General features: G+C 36.5%; 2 non-coding genes across 2 annotated transcripts; both read right to left on the bottom strand.

The window, feature by feature from the left end:
* Nucleotides 1-337: 337 nt before the first annotated feature.
* LOC127743187 (small nucleolar RNA R71) lies at nt 338-441 on the bottom strand. Its single transcript, XR_008004540.1, has one exon. It is a non-coding gene; the product is annotated as a small nucleolar RNA R71 (small nucleolar RNA).
* Nucleotides 442-14699: 14258 nt separating this feature from the next.
* LOC127742437 (small nucleolar RNA R71) lies at nt 14700-14807 on the bottom strand. Its single transcript, XR_008003696.1, has one exon. It is a non-coding gene; the product is annotated as a small nucleolar RNA R71 (small nucleolar RNA).
* Nucleotides 14808-15555: the final 748 nt, after the last annotated feature.

Here is a 15555-nt window from a genome sequence, read left to right as displayed (position 1 = left end):
GTCCAAGTTTGATGGAAGAAGCATCTCAATTCCTGCCATTGTAGCAAATAATTTTGAGCTGAAACCTCAATTAGTTGCTTTGATGCAACAGAACTGCAAGTTTCATGGACTTCCATCTGAAGATCCTTATCAGTTTTTAACTGAGTTCTTGCAAATTTGTAAGACTGTTAAGACAAATGGAGTTGATCCTGAAGTCTACAGGCTCATGCTTTTCCCTTTTGCTGTAAGAGACAGAGCTAGAACATGGTTGGACTCACAACCTAAAGATAGCCTGGACTCCTGGGATAAGCTGGTCACGACCTTCTTGGATAAATTCCTTCCTCCTCAAAAGTTGAGCAAGCTTAGAGTGGATGTTCAGACCTTCAAGCAAAAAGATGGTGAATCCCTCTATGAAGCTTGGGAAAGATACAAGCAAATGACCAAAAAGTGTCCTTTTGACATGTTTTCAGAATGGACCATATTAGATATATTCTATTATGGTCTATCTGAGTTTTCCAAAATGTCATTGGACCATTCTGTAGGTGGATCAATTCACTTAAAAGAAAATGCCTGCAGAAGCTCAAGAACTTATTGACATGGTTGTAAATAACCAATTCATGTACACTTCTGAGAGGAATTCTGTGAATAATGGGATGCCTCAGAGGAAGGGAGTTCTTGAAATTGATGCTCTGAATGCCATATTGGCTCAAAACAAAGTGTTGACTTAGCAAGTCAACATGATTTCTCAAAGTCTGAATGGATGGCAAAATGCATCCAACAGTACTAAAGAGGCAACTTCTGAAGAAGCTTATGATCCTGAGAATCCTGCAATAGCAGAGGTAAATTACATGGGTGAACCTTATGGAAACACCTATAATTCATCATGGAGAAATCATCCAAATTTCTCATGGAAGGATCAACAAAAGCCTCAACAAGGCTTTAATAATAGTGGAAGAAACAGACTAAGCAATAACAAGCCTTTTCCATTATCTTCTCAGCAACAGACAGAGAATTCTGAGCAGAGCCCCTCTAATTTAGCAAATTTAGTCTCTGATCTGTCTAAGGCCACTTTAAGTTTCATGAGTAAAACAAGGTCCTCCATCAGAAATTTGGAGGCACAAGTGGGCCAGCTGAGTAAGAAAGTCACTGAAACTCCTCCCAATACTCTCCCAAGCAATACAGAAGAGAATCCAAGAGGAGAGTGCAAGGCCATTGATGTAATCAATATGGCCGAATGCACAAGGGAGGAGAAGGACAAAAATCCTAGTAAGGAAGACCTTCTAGGACGTCTCTCAAACGAGAAGGAGTTCCCTATTGAGGACCTAAAGGAATCTGAGGCTCATATAGAGACCATAGAGATTCCACTAAATCTCCTTCTGCCATTCATGAGCTCTAAAGACTATTCTTCCTCAGAAGAGGATGAAGATGTGACTGGAGAGCAAGTTGCTCAATATCTAGGAACCATCATGAAGCTGAATGCCAAGTTGTTTGGTAATGAAACTTGGGAAGGTGAACCTCCCTTGCTCATTAGTGAACTAGATACATGGGTTCAGAAAACTTTACCTCAAAAGAGACAAGATCCTGGTAAATTCTTAATACCCTGTACCATAGGCACCATGACCTTTAACAAGGCTCTGTGTGACCTGGGGTCAGGCATAAATCTTATGCCACTCTCTGTAATGGAGAAACTGGGATCATTGAGGTACAACCTGCCCCTGCTAATTTTATAATCTTAGACACTAGGAAGGAGAAGGATGAATGCATCATTCTTGGAAGACCTTTTCTAGCCACAGTAGAAGCTGTGATAGATGTTAATAGAGGAGAATTAGTCCTTCAATTGAATGGGGACTACCATGTGTTTAAGGCACACTGCTATCCTTCTGTAATAAGGGAGAGTAAGCATGCAGAGCTTCTCTCAGTACAGAGTCAAACAAAGCCCCCACAATCAAACTCTATGTTTGGTGTTGGGAGGCCACAAGCAAACTCTAAAGTTGGTGTTGAATCCCCACAAACAAACTCTAAGTTTGGTGTTGGGACTATACAACATTGACCTGATCACCTGTGTGGCTCCATGAGAGCCCACTGTCAAGCTATTGACATTAAAGAAACGCTTGTTGGGAGGCAACCCAATTTTTATTTATCTAATTTTATTTTTATTTAATTGTTATTTTGTGTTTTAGTAGGTTCATGATCATGTGGAGTCACAAAAAAAATATTAAAATTAAAAACAGAATAAAAAACAGCAGAAGATAAATCACACCCTGGAGGAAGGACCTACTGGCATTTAAACGCCAGTAAGGAGCATCTGGCTGGCGTTCAACGCCAGAACAGAGCATGGAGCTGGCGCTGAACGCAAGAAACAAGCATGGAACTGGCGTTCAATGCTAGAAACATGCTGCAGATGGGCATTAAACGCCCAGAACATGCATCACCTCGGCGTTTAAACGCCAGAATTGCATGCAAATGCATTGTACATGCCTAATTGGTGCAGGGATGTAAATCCTTGACACCTCAGGATCTATGGATCCCACAGGATCATCTCAGGATCTGTGGACCTCACAAGATCTCCACTTACCTTACACTTTTTCTCTCCATTCACGGTCATCCCTTCTGTTTTTCACCACTCACATCCATCCATCTCTTCCCCACCCAAACCCACCCTACATAGCTGAATACACATCTCTCTCCCTCTCCTCCATATCTTCTTCTTCTTCTTCTTCTATTATTTCTTCTTTTGCTCTAGGGCGAGCAACATTTTAAGTTTGGTGTGGTAAAAGCATAGCTTTTTGTTTTTCCATAACCATTGATGGCACTTAAGGCCAAAGAAACCTCTAGAAAGAGGAAAGGGAAGACAAAAGCTTCCACCTCCGAGTCATAGGAGATGGAGAGATTCATCTAAAGGGTCTATATCTCAGTGGTAGAACATTTGACTGCAAATCAAGAGATCCCTGAGATACCTCAGGGGATAAATTTTCCTCCGCACAATTATTGGGAGCAACTAAGGATAGGAGCACCAAAATCACTAGGGATCATGCAACAGAAGCAAGGAAGAAACATAGAGGAGCTCAAAGAGCACCATTGGTCCTTCAAGAAGAAAGCACCACCATCACTAAGCTGGACTCATTCCTTGTTCTTAATTTTTTTTCTGTTTTTCTGTTTTTATGCTTTATGTTTGTTTATGTTTTGTGCCTCTACATCATAATCATTAGTATTTAGTAACTATGTCTTAAAGCTATGAATAATTCCATTAATCCTTCACCCATCTTAAATGAAAAATGTTTTTAATTCAAAAGAACAAGAAGTACATGAGTTTCGAATTTATCCTTGAATTTAGTTTAATTATATTGATGTGGTGACAATACTTTGCTTTCTGAATGAATGCTTGAACAGTGCATATTTTTTATCTTGTTGTTTATGAATGTTAAAATTGTTGGCTCTTGAAAGAATGATGAACAAAGAGAAATGTTATTGATGATCTGAAAAATCATAAAATTGATTCTTGAAGCAAGAAAAAGCAGGGAAAAACAAAAGGCATGCGAAAAAAAGGGTGGAAAAAAATAGAAAGAAAAAGAAAAAGCAAGCAGAAAAAGCCAATAGCCCTTAAAACCAAAAGGCAAGGGTAAAAAGGATCCAAGGCTTTGAGCATCAATGGATAGGAGGGCCCAAGGAAACAAATCCAGGCCTAAGCGGCTAAATCAAGCTATCCCTAACCATGTGCTTGTGTCATGAAGGTCCAAGTGAAAAGCTTGAGACTGAGTGGTTAAAGTCGTGATCCAAAGCAAAAAGAGTGTGCTTAAGAGCTCTGGACACCTTTAACTGGGGACTCTAGCAAAGCTGAGTCACAATCTGAAAAGGTTCACCTAGTTATGTGTCTGTGGCATTTATGTATCTGGTGGTAATACTGGAAAACAAAGTGCTTAGGGCCACGGCCAAGACTCATAAGTAGCTGTGTTCAAGACTCAACATACTTAACTAGGAGAATCAATTAACACTATCTAAACTCTGCGTTCCAAGAGAAGCCAATCATTCTAAACTTCAAAGGATGAAGTGAGATGCCAAAACTGTTCAGAAGCAAAAAGCTACAAGTCCTGCTCATTGATATTTTGGAATTTATAGTATATTCTCCTCTTTTTATCCTAATTGATTTTCAGTTGCTTGGGGACAAGCAACAATTTAAGTTTGGTGTTGAGATGAGCGGATAATTTATATACTTTTTGGCATTGTTTTTAGGAATTTTTAGTATGATTTAGTTACTTTTAGGGATGTTTTCATTAGTTTTTATGCTAAATTCATATTTCTAGACTTCACTATGAGTTTATGTGTTTTTCTGTCATTTCAGGTAATTTTTGGCTGAAATTGAGAGACCTGAGCAAAACTCTGATAGGAGGCTGACAAAGGACTGCTGATGCTGTTGGAATCTGACCTCCCTGCACTCGAAATGAATTTTCTGGAGCTACAGAACTCTAAATGGCGCGCTCTCAATGGCGTTAGAAATAGACATCCAGAGCTTTCTAGCAATATATAATAGTCCATACTTTGTTCGAGATTAGACGATGTAAACTGGCGCTCAACGCCAGTTCCATGCTACATTCTGGAGTCAAACGCCAGAAACACGTCACGAACCAGAATTGAACGCCCAAAACACGTTACAACTTGGCGTTCAACTCCAAGAGAAGCCTCAGCTCATGGATAGATCAAGCTCAGCCCAAGCACACACCAAGTGGGCCCCGGAAGTGAATTTATGCATCAATTACTTACCTCAATAAACCCTAGTAGCTAGTTTAGTATAAATAGAACTTTTTACTAGTTTATTAGATATTGGGGATTGTATTATTCAAATCTTTGGACGTTTAGTTCTTAGATCTGGGGGCTGGCCATTCAGCCATGCCTGGACCTTTTACTTATGTATTTTCAACGCTGGAGTTTCTACAAGTCACAGATTAAGGGTGTGGAGCTCTGCTGTACCTCAAGTTTTAATGCAATTACTACTATTTTCTATCCAATTTGATTTATTCCTGTTCTAAGATATTCGTTGCACTTCAACTTGATGAATGTGATGATCCATGACACTTATCATCATTCTCACCTATGAACGCGCATGACTGACAACCACTTCCATTCTACCTTAGACCGGGCGCATATCTCTTGGATTCCTTGATCAGAATCTTCGTGGTATAAGCTAGAATTGATGGCAGCATTCATGGGAATCCGGAAAGTCTAACCTTGTCTGTGGTATTCCGAGTAGGATTCCGGTATTGAGTGACTGTGACGAGCTTCAAACTCTTGAAGGCTGGGCGTTAGTGACAGACACAAAAGAATCACTGGATTCTATTCCAACCTGATTGAGAACCGACAGATGATTAGCCGTGCTGTGACAGAGCATTTGGACCATTTTCACTGAGAGGATGGGATGTAGCCATTGACAACGGTGATGCCCTACATACAACTTGCCATAGAAAGAAGTGATAAAAAAGTGGAAGGAAGAAGTAGAAAAGCAGAGATTTAGAAGGAACACAGCACCTCCATACACCTATCTGAAATTCCCACCATTGAATTACATGAGTAACTTTATCTTTATTTTCTGTTTATTTTATTATCTTTATTTAAACCAATAATCTCTTAATCCAATTAAATCCGCCAGACTGGGATTTACAAGATGACCATAGCTTTCTTCATACCAACAATCTCTGTAGGATCGACCCTTACTCACGTAAGGTATTACTTGGACGACCCAGTACACTTGCTCGACAAAGTGTGATTCACGTTTGAGAGCACCAAGCCTTTGGAGCCATTGTTGATGATCACAATTTCATCCACCAATAAGAGGTTAGATAAGATATTTTAAAATCAAATTTTTGAAAAAGATATGATATAAAAGATAAGATAAAAAGATATAAAAAAAGATATGACTTTTAAGAAAAAGATATTTTGAAAAAGATTAAATTTTTAAAATTAAAATTAATTACTTAACTAACAAGAAACTAAAAGATATGATTTCTAGAATTTAAAGATTGAACCTTTCTTAACAAGAAAGTAACAAACTTCAAATTTTTGAATCAATCACATTAATTGTTAGTGTAATTTCAAAAATTTGAAATAAAATTAAGAAAAAGATTTTGAAAATAATTTTAAAATTTTCAAAATTAATAAGATAAAAATGAAAAATATTTGATTTTTGAAAAAAAATTTTGAAAAGATAAGATTTTTAAAATTGAAAATTTGACTTGACTTGTAAGAAACAACTAATTTTAAAAATTTTTGACTAAGTCAACTCGAATTTTCGAAAATTATGAGAAAATTAAGGAAAAGATATTTTTTTATTTTTGAATTTTTAATAATGAGAGAGAAAAACATAAAAATGACCCAAAACATAAAAATTTTGGATCAAAACACAAGATGCATGCAAGAACACTATGAGTGTCAAAATGAATACCAAGAACACTTTGAAGATCATGATGAACATCAAGAACATATTTTTGAAAAATTTTTGATGCAAAGAAAACATGCAAGACACCAAACTTAGAATTCTTTAATGCATGGATAATATGAATGCAAAAATGCATATGAAAAACAATAAAAGACACAAAACAAGAAAACATCAAGATCAAACAAGAAGATTTACCAAGAACAACTTGAAGATCATGAAGAACACTATGAATGCATGAATTTTTCGAAAAATGCATAATAATTTTTAAAACATGTAATTGACACCAAACTTAAAAATTGACTCAAGACTCAAACAAGAAACAAAAAATATTTTTGATTTTTATGATTTTATGATTTTTTTGTATTTTCTTAATAAATTTTTCGAAAATATTCTTTAGAAAAACTAAAATAAAGAAAATTTTTTTTGCATGATTTTTGAAAACTTTTTGAAAAGAAAATTACCTAATTTGAGCAACAAGATGAACCGTTAGTTGTCCAAACTCGAGCAATCCCCGGCAACGGCGCCAAAAACTTGGTGCACGAAATTGTGATCATCAACAATGGCGCCAAAAACTTGGTAGCGCTCTCAAACGTGAATCAAACTTAGTCACAACTCCGCACAACTAACCAGCAAGTGCACTGGGTCGTCCAAGTAATACCTTACGTGAATAAGGGTCGATCCCACGGAGATTGTTGGTATGAAGCAAGCTATGGTCATCTTGTAAATCTCAGTTAGGCGGATAGTAAATGTTATGGAGTTTTTGAATAATAATAAATAATAAACATAAAATAAAGATAGAGTTACTCATGTAATTCAACGGTGGAAATTTCAGATAAGTATCTAGAGATGCTTGTCCCTATTGGATCTCTGCTTTCTTGCTACCTTCCTTTAATCCTTCTTATTCCTTTCCATGGAAAGCTGTATGTAGGGCATCACCGTTGTCAATGGCTACATCCCATCCTCTCAGTGAAAATGGTCCAAATGCTCTGTCACAGCACGGCTAATCATTTATCGGTTCTCGATCATGTTGGAATAGAATCCCTTGATTCTTTTGCTTTTGTCATCACGCCCCACAATCGCAAGTTTGAAGCTCGTCACAGTCATTCAATCCCGGAATCCTACTCAGAATACCACAGACAAGGTTAGACTTTCCGGATTCCCATGAATGCCGCCATCAATTCTAGCTTATACCACGAAGATTCTGATTAAGGAATCCAAGAGATATGCGCCCGGTCTAAGGTAGAACGGAAGTGGTTGTTAGTCACACGTTCATAGGTGAGAATGATGATGAGTGTCACGAATCATCACATTCATCATGTTGAAGTGCAATGAATATCTTAGAATAATAACAAGCGGAATTGAATAGAAAGTAGTAGTAATTGCATTGAGACTTGAGGTACAGCAGAGCTCCACACCCTTAATCTATGGTGTGTAGAAACTCCACCGTTGAAAATACATAAGTGATGTAGGTGCATGCATGGCCGAATGGCCAGCCCCCAAACATGATCGAAGGATCAAAAATACAATCCAGGATGAAAATACAATAGTAAAATGAACTATTTATAATAAACTAGCTACTTAGGGTTTACAGAAGTAAGTAATTGATGCAGAAATCTACTTCCGGGGCCCACTTGGTATGTGCTTGGGCTGAACTTGAATGTTACACGTGCAGAGGCTTTTATTGGAGTTGAACGCCAAGTTGTAACGTGTTTCTGGCGTTCAACTCTGGTTCGTGACGTGTTTCTGGCGTTTGCCTCCAGAATGCAGCATGGAACTGGCATTGAGCGCCAATTTATGTCATCAAATCTCAAATAAAGTATGGACTATTATATATTTCTGGAAAGCTCCGGATGTCTACTTTCCAACGCCGTTAAGAACGCGCCATTTAGAGTTCTGTAGCTCCAGAAAATCCATTTTGAGTGCAGGGAGGTCAGATTCCAATAGCATCAGCAGTCCTTTGTCAGCTTTCTTATCAGAGTTTTGCTCAGGTCCCTTAATTTCAGCCAGAAAATACCTGAAATCATAGAAAAACACACAAACTCATAGTAAAGTCTAGAAATGTGAATTTAACATAAAAACTAATGAAAACATCTCTAAAAGTAGTTAGATCATACTAAAAACTACCTAAAAACAAAGCCAAAAAGCGTATAAATTATCCGCTCATCAATAGTGTTATTGATTCTCCTAGTTCAGTATGTTGATTCTTGAACACAACTTCTTTATGAGTCTTGGCCGTGGCTCTAAGTACTTTGTTTTCCAGTATTACCACCGGATACATAAATGCCACAGACACATAACTGGGTGAACCTTTTCAGATTATGACTTAGCTTTGCTAAAGTCCCCAATTAGAGGTGTCCAGAGTTCTTAAGCACACTCTTTTTTGCTTTGGATCATGACTTTAACCATTCAGTCTCAAACTTTTCACTTGGACCTTCATGCCATAAGCACATGGTTAGGGACAGCTTGATTTAGCCACTTAGGCCAGGATTTTATTCCTTTGGGCCCTCCTATCCATTAATGCTCAAAGCCTTGGATCTTCTTTACTCTTGCCTTTTGGTTTAAAGGGCTATTGGCTTTTTTTGCTTGTTTTTTTCTTTTTCTTTCTTTCTCTCTTCTTTTTTTTCGTCATTTTTTTCGCTACTTTTTTTTTCTTTTTCACTGCTTTTTCTTGCTTCAAGAATCAATTTCATGATTTTTTAGATTATCAATAACATTTCTCTTTGTTCATCATTCTTTCAAGAGCCAACACTTTTAACATTCATAAACTTCACTTTCAAAAATATGCACTGTTCAAGCATTCATTTAGAAAAACAAAAAGTATTGCCACTACATCAAAATAATTAAACTAATTTCAAGATAAAATTTGAAATCCAAGTACTTCTTGTTCTTTTGTAACTAGGCACATTTTTTATTTAAGAGAGGTGAAGGATTCATGGAATTATTCATAGCTTTAAGGCGTAGACGCTAGACACTAATGATCATGTAGTAAAGACACAAACATAGACAAATATAAAGCATCAAATTTGAAAAACAGAAAAATAAGAACAAGGAAATCAAAGAACGGGTCCACCTTAGTGATGGCGACTAGTTCTTCCTCTTGAAGATCCAATGGAACGCCTGAGCTCCTCTATGTCTCTTCCTTGCCTTTGTTGCTCCTCCTTCATAGCTCTTTGATCTTCTCTAATCTCATGGAGAATGATGGAGTGCCCTTGGTGCTCCACCCTTAGTTGGTCCATGTTGTAACTTAAGCCTTCCAAAGAGGTGTTGAGTTGCTTCCAATAGTTATGTGGAGGAAAATACATCCCTTGAGGCATTGACGTGGTGAAAATTGGCGAGTTAAGAAATTATTATAAGAGATACCTTGCAAGTACAGTCCTTAACCAGCTGAAAATCCGCTTATCAATTTAGAAGGGTTGTCACAATATTGAAATTAAAATACTGGGAATATGAATCCCAGGTCGTCTCCCAACGAGTTGCAGAAAGATGTGCTATTTTATTAATCAGGTGTTTTAAAAAATGGTTGAGTTGGTAAACAGGAAATTAAATCAGAGAATTTAGATAATTTAAATAAAAGCCTTGACTGGAAGTAGATTAGTTGGAAGCCCTATTCTTGTTGAAGTACTCTCAAGATTAACTATTAATTGAAGGTTGCTTTGCTTAGTTATCCCTTACTAGGTAAAGGAAAGTCAAGCAAGTTGGAAAGCTATTTCTAGTCACAAGTCCTAATCCTCTCCCTTGGGAAGGACTAGTGTCAATGACTAGAGGGTGATCCAACAACAGACCCAATTACAATTTTTTTCTCTTGAGTAATCCAACTCAAGGTTTCCTTTCAATCATCTCCCAATCAATTTATGGAACTACTCACTGATCATAATTATAAACTTCACAGAATCAATGGGGAAAATAAAAGAAGACATAATAAATAATGATAAAAGGGATTAATTAAAAATAAAAATAGTTCTGTATTAATAATTTGTGAAAATAATCCAATGTCAACTCTGGAGGAATTAAGAATATGGAAGAATAAATGAAAAGTAAAATAACAAACTATAGTGACTAGTACCGGAGGTAGACTCTTCTCCAAAGCTAAAGCCAAAATCTTCAAAATCCTAATTATGAATGTTCAAGTGAGAAAACCTAGGGGAGGAGTAAATTCAGATTTAAAAACTAAAAATTATGTGGAATGAATGTTGTTCTCTGTCTTTGCATCTTTCCTGGCTCTAATATCTGTTTCTGGGCCGGAAACTGGCTTGAAATGCGGCCCAGAAACTCTATCAGCGACTTCTGAAATTCTGCAGATCGTGCACGTCACGCGGCCGCATCGTCCATGCATTCGCGTCACTCAGCCTTTCTTGTACCACGCGTGCGCGTCAGTGATGAGCGGATAATTTATACGCTTTTTGGCACTGTTTTTAGGTATTTTTTAGTAGGATCTAGCTACTTTTAGGGATGTTTTCATTAGTTTTTATGCTAAATTTACATTTCTGGACTTTACTATGAGTTTTTGTGTTTTTCTGTGATTTCAGGTATTTTCTGGCTGAAATTCAGGGACCTGAGCAAAACTCTGATAAGAAGCCTGACAAAGGACTGCTGATGCTGTTGGATTCTGACCTCCCTGCACTCGAAATAGATTTTCTAGAGCTACAGAACTCCAATTGGTGCGTACTCAACGGCTTTAGAAAGTAGACATCCAGATCTTTCCAGAAATATATAATAGTCCATACTTTATTTGAGATTAGATGACACAAACTGGCGCTAAACACCACTTCCATATTGCATTCTAGAGTCAAACGCCAGAAACACGTCACGAACCAGAGTTGAATGCCAAAAACACGTTACAACTTGGCGTTCAACTCCAAAAGAAGCCTCTGCACGTAGAAAGCTCAAGCTCAGCCCAAGCACACACCAAGTGGGCCCCAGAAGTGGATTTCTACATCAATTACTTACTTCTATAAACCCTAGTAGCTAGTCTAGTATAAATAGGACATTTTACTATTGTATTAGACATATTTGGACGTTTAGTTCTTAGACCATGAGGGCTGGCCATTCGGCCATGCATGGAACTTCATCACTTATGTATTTTCAACGGTGGAGTTTCTGCTCACGATAGATTAAGGGTGTGGAGCTCTACTGTACCTCGAGTTTTAATATAATTACAACTATTTTCTATTCAATTCAGTTTATTCCTGTTCTAAGATATTCGTTGCACTTCAACATGATGAATGTGATGATCCGTGACACTCATCATCATTCTCACCCATGAACACGTGACTGACAACCACCTCCGTTCTACCTTAGACCGAGCACATATCTCTTGGATTCCTTAATCAGAATCTTCGTGGTATAAGCTAGAATTGATGGCAGCATTCATGAGAATCCAGAAAGTCTAAACCTTGTATGTGGTATTCCAAATAGGATTCAGGGATTGAATGACTGTGACGAGCTTCAAACTCGCGATTGTTGGGCGTGATGACAAACGCAAAAGAATCAATGGATTCTATTCCGACATGATCGAGAACCGACAGATGATTAGTCGTGCCGTGACAGAGCATTTGGACCTTTTTCACTGAGAGGTTGGGATGTAGCCATTGACAATGGTGATGCCCTACATACAGCTTGCCATGGAAAGGAGTAAGAAGGATTGAAGAAAGGCAGTAGGAAAGTAGAGATCCAACGGGGACAAAGCATCTCCAAACACTTGTCTGAAATTCTCACTAATGATTTACATAAGTAATTCTATCCTTATTTTCTGTTTATTTATTATTATTATTCGAAAACCATTATAATCATTTAAATCCGCCTAACTGAGATTTACAAGATGACCATAGCTTGCTTCATACCAACAATCTCCGTGGGATCGACCTTTACTCACGTAAGGTTTATTACCTGGACGATCCAGTGCACTTGCTGGTTAGCTGTGCGAAGTTGTGAAGAAAGTGCTGAGTTAGTAGATGCGCATACCAAGTTGAATGCCATTATTAGATATCACAATTTCGTGCACCAAGTTTTTGGCGCCATTGCCGGGGATTATTCGAGTTTGGACAACTAACGGTTCATCTTGTTGCTCAGATTAGGTAATTTTCTTTTTATTTTATTTTCAAAAAAATTTTTCAAAAATCTTTCAAAAATTTATCACCTGTTTTCGAAAATTTTTAGAGTTTTAAGAATGAATTCTAGAGTTTCATGTAACATGTTGAAGCTTGGTTGGCTGTAAAGCCATGCCTAATTCCTGGACTGGAGCTTTTGACTAACATTACATGATTTCTGGAATTCTGATTGAGGACTTTGGATTCATTACTTCCTTTTTCAAAAATATGTTTTCGAAAAATTTATTACAAAAATCCAAAAAAACATTAATAAAATCATAAAAATCAAAAATATTTTGTGTTTCTTGTTTGAGTCTAGTGTCAATTTTTAAGTTTGGTGTCAATTGCATGTTTTAAAAATTTATGCATTTTTCGAAAATTCATGCATAGTGTTCTTCATGATCTTCAAGTTGTTCTTGGTAAGTCTTCTTGTTTGATCTTGATGTTTTCTTGTTTTGTGTCTTTTGTTGTTTTTCATGTGCATTTTTGCATTCATGGTGGCTAAGCATTAAAGATTTCTAAGTTTGGTGTCTTGCATGTTTTCTTTGCATCAAAAATTTTTCAAAAAAATGTTCTTGATGTTCATCATGATCTTCAAAGTGTTCTTGGTGTTCATCTTGACATTCATAGTGTTCTTGCATGCATCATTGGTTTTGATCCAAAAATTTTCATGTTTTGGGTCATTTTTATGTTTTTCCCTCTCATCATTAAAGATTCAAAAAATAAAAAAAAATATCTTTTCCTTTTTTCTCATAAATTTCGAAATTTTGGGTTGACTTAGTCAAAAATTTTTAAAATTAGTTATTTCTTGTTAGTCAAGTCAAAATTTCGATTTTAAAAATCTTATCTTTTTCAAAACTTTTTCAAAAATCAATTCTTTTTCATTTTTTTACTATTTTTTGAAAATTTAAAAATATTTTTCAAAATCTTCTTCTTAATTTTATTTCAAATTTTCGGAACTTAACTAACAAGTAATGCGATTGATTCAAAAATTTGAAGTGTTACTTTCTTGTTAAGAAATGTTCAATCTTTAAATTCTAGAATCATATCTTTTAGTTTCTTGTTAGTCAAGTAATTAATTTTAATTTTAAAATTTAAATCTTTTTCAACCATATCTTTTTAATCATATCTTTTCTATCATATCTTTTTCAAAATTTTATCTTTTTCAAAAATTTGATTTCAAAATATCTTCCAACTTCTTATCTTTTCAAAATTAAATTTCAAATCTTTTTCAACTAACTGGTTGACTTTTTGTTTGTTTTAACTATATCTTATCTTTTTCAAAACCACCTAACTACTTTCCTCTCTCTAATTTTTGAAAATTTCCTCCCTCTTTTTCAAAATTCTTTTAATTAACTAAATGTTTTAAATTTTAATTTTAATTTTAATTCTTCAAATTTTAATTTTAATTTTATTTCTTCTCTTAATTTTCGAAAATCACTAACCTGTTTTCAAAAATGATTTTCGAAAACTCCTCTCTCTCATCTTTTTCTATTTATTTATTTATTTACTAACACTTCTCTTTATCTCAAAGAATCTGAACCTATCTTCACCCTTGTGTTTGGATTCTTACCTTTTCCTTCTTCTATTCCTTTCTTCTTCTACTAACATAATGGAATCTCTCTACTGTGGTAAAGAGGATCCCTATTATTATTTTCTGCTCCCTTCTTTTTCATATGAGCAGGAGCAAGGACAAGAATATTCTTGTTGAGGCAGATCCTGAACCTGAAAGGACTCTGAAGAGGAAACTAAGAGAAGCTAAATTACAACAATCCAGAGACAACCTTACTAAAATTTTTGAAAAGGAAGAGGAGATGGCAGCCGAAAATAATAATGCAAGGAGGATGCTTGGTGATTATACTACACCTACTTCCAAGTTTGATGGCAGAAGCATCTCAATCCCTGCCATTGGAGCAAACAATTTTGAGCTGAAACCTCAACTAGTTACTCTACTACAACAGAACTGCAAGTTCCATGGACTTCCATCAGAAGATCCCTACCAGTTTTTAACTGAGTTCTTGCAGATCTGTGAGACTGTTAAGACTAATAGAGTAGATCCTGAAGTCTACAGGCTCATGCTTTTCACCTTTGATGTAAGAGACAGAGCTAGAATATGGTTGGATTCACAACCTAAAGATAGCCTGGACTCCTGGGATAAGCTGGTCGCGGCCTTCCTGGCTAAGTTCTTTCCTCCTCAAAAACTGAGCAAGCTTAGAGTGGATGTTCAGACTTTCAAACAAAAAGATGGTGAATCCCTCTATAAAGCTTGGGAAAGATACAAGCAGATGACCAAAAGGTGTCCTTCTGACATGCTTTTAGAGTGGACCATTATGGATATATTCTATTATGGTCTATCTGATTTCTCCAAGATGTCATTGGACCATTCTGTAGGTGGATCCATTCACCTAAAGAAAACGCCTGTAGAAGCTCAAAAACTTATTGACATGGTTGTAAATAACCAGTTCATGTATACTTCTGAGAGAAATTCCGTGAATAATGGGACGCCTCAAAAGAAGGGAGTTCTTGAAATTGATGCTCTGAATGCCATATTGGCTCAGAACAAAATCTTGACTCAGCAAGTCAACATGATTTCTCAAAGTCAGAATGGATGGCAAAATGCATCCAACAATACTAAAGAGGCATCTTCTGAAGAAGAAGCTTATGATCTTGAGAACCCTGCAATAGCAGAGGTAGAACCTTATGGAAACAGCTATAATTTATCATGGAGAAATCATCCAAATTTCTCATGGAAGGATCAACAAAAGCCTCAACAAGGCTTTAATAATGGTGGAAGAAATAGGCTCAGCAATAGCAAGCCTTATCCATCATCTTCTCAGCAACAAACAGAGAATTCTGAGCAGAGTACCTCTAACTTAACAAACTTAGTCTCTGATCTGTCTAAGGCCACTTTAAGTTTCATGAGTGAAACAAGGTCCTCCATGAGAAATTTGGAGGCACAAGTGGGCCAGCTGAGTAAGAAAATCACTGAAACTCCTCCTAGTACTCTCCCAAGCAACACTGAAGAGAATCCAAAAAGAGAGTGCAAGGCCATTGACATAATCA

Source organism: Arachis duranensis, chromosome 1 (genome assembly GCF_000817695.3).
Source record: "Arachis duranensis cultivar V14167 chromosome 1, aradu.V14167.gnm2.J7QH, whole genome shotgun sequence".
NCBI classification, from domain to species: domain Eukaryota; kingdom Viridiplantae; phylum Streptophyta; class Magnoliopsida; order Fabales; family Fabaceae; genus Arachis; species Arachis duranensis.
The sequence above is the reverse complement of the archived record's forward strand: the minus strand, read 5'-3'. Positions and strand labels throughout refer to the sequence as shown.